The following is a 1,992-nucleotide window of genomic DNA, read 5'->3' as shown; positions in this document are numbered from 1 at the left end:
ACAGTTTTATTTTTTCAGCATTCAATCACTGTACATCTTTACAGTATACAAAATTGACTTTTCCTCATAGCCAAAGACAGCTACACCATGGATTGCGGGTCCAGCAAAATCAAAGTCAACATCACAGCCTAGGTGTATACACTCCCTCTTACAAGATGGCTGGATTTTACGGCTTTCCTTTCCCATGTTTGGTGAGAAGGTAATACAAATATCCGTTCTGAACCTTGAAAAGTCCGGTCTTCTATTGGGATTTCTGTTCCCACCATGTTATCAGTGTTCAGTTCTCTGTGAAAGTCAGGCCATACTCACAACATTTATATTTGGTCTCCAAGGTTCCAGTAACGTCACCAGTGTCTGTCTTAGATGAACCTGATGTTGAGAATTCCACAGCACTACATGGCCTTTTTTCACATCTAGTTTCACCAGCCCCAAAGCAAATCCTTTGTTGAAAATATCTCTGGCAGCTTTGCCAGGGTCAGCATATGATGGAGGAACACACATTGGCTGCCCGCAAGACTGTCTGTAGGTTGTCCTGGGGATACCACGGGAAGAGGTGATCTGGTGGTCTTCAGAGGGGGGCCGCTGTCACTGCTCCACTGGCAGCTGAGACCGCTTGCCTCGCTTGCAATCCGGTTACAGCTGCCCAAAAAAATTTAAGATAGAAAGAACAACCAAAATTAGAAAAAACGAAAACCCCACGATTCTACCATGTATAATTTTTGAAAAGAGAATTTTGCTATAGGAGGTGTGCGCTTGCCAGATAGAGACAGAAAGCACAAAATCACCCCCCAGAGGGGATGGCCATGCCACAATCCCTTCTCCTTCATTCTCTTCTCAGGATTTTGGGCCCTCGTGCACACATAAGTGGTGTGAATCCCACACTGCTAGTTCCAGGACTCAAACTGTGGTGGACTACACGGCAGTCCAGTGACATAACCATTACGCCATCTGCTGGTCTCTATCGTGTATAATTAACAGTCAAGGTTTGCATGCTGTTTCATTACAGTCTATTAAACACATAAAATGTCAGCGATACAGCTCAAATCAGTCCGATGGACTACAAACTTCTGTACTAAGAGTCAATCATCATGAAAGAGAGAAAGAAACAGGCCCAGGCTGTTGGCACACTGGGTTGCAAATGGAACGGCAGTGCCAGAGGCCACAAGGCCCACTGTGTTCCTCACCCCAGTTAGGCCAGAAACCATGTGGGCACATGTGCTGTGTGTGCTCTGGGTCCTGAGGAGCTGCAGGGCTGCAGAAAGGCGGTCACGGCATGCGAAGTCCCTGTGAAGGGTCCAAGCATGCTTCTCGCGCTCCCTCCCTCTCCCTACACACGTGCCCTCTAGCATGAATACAAATATCGTAAACACAAAAAGCACACTCTTGTTTTGTATACTTAGAGATAGAGATATTGCATTTCCCAGCGTGCATGCTATGGGTGTCTATCATCACTTCAAGAGGCTGTGACAGTATACGCGCTGATGTCCACTTTGTTCATTCTCTATTGTGTTTTTGGCGTATGTCTACACTAATGCAGATAAATATATTATCTGTGCATTTTCCACCTGATAGGCACTTATTTTGTCTTCAGCTTTTCGGTATTACCAAGCATGCTAAAGTTAAAGCTCTCGTACGTGTCCCCTGTCGTGCATATGCAATAATTGTCCTGACGTGGAGTTCTCATTGCTCTTGGGATATGCACATTCATAAAATTTCCAAAATGCTGGTTCACGGTCTCCAAGAGGGCTGTGCTGTTTAGGCCCCCTCTCCCCATACCCACACACAGGCAGAATAGAGACTTGATTTCTCTTGCTTTCTAGCAAACATATTACTCTATCACACTTTTTATTCTTGCCTATCTCTCACTCTTGTTCAAAAGAATTATTTTTAATTTAAATTTATTCATTTGTTTATTTTAATTTGACGAGAGAGAGAGAGAGAGAGAGACACCAGGCCCAGGACTCAAACCGTGGTCAGGCGAGTGGGAATGCT

The 1,992-nt window shown here is 44.8% G+C and overlaps 1 pseudogene; it reads right to left on the bottom strand.

Moving 5' to 3' along the window:
- Positions 1–1,498, bottom strand: LOC102502109 (voltage-dependent anion-selective channel protein 2 pseudogene; annotated as a pseudogene).
- Between the last annotated feature and the right edge of the window lie 494 nt (positions 1,499–1,992).

The sequence above is a fragment of the Tupaia chinensis genome, unplaced genomic scaffold, assembly GCF_000334495.1.
Source record: "Tupaia chinensis unplaced genomic scaffold, TupChi_1.0 Scaffold145659_1, whole genome shotgun sequence".
Lineage (NCBI taxonomy): Eukaryota > Metazoa > Chordata > Mammalia > Scandentia > Tupaiidae > Tupaia > Tupaia belangeri.
This window is presented reverse-complemented; position numbering and strand designations above follow the sequence as displayed.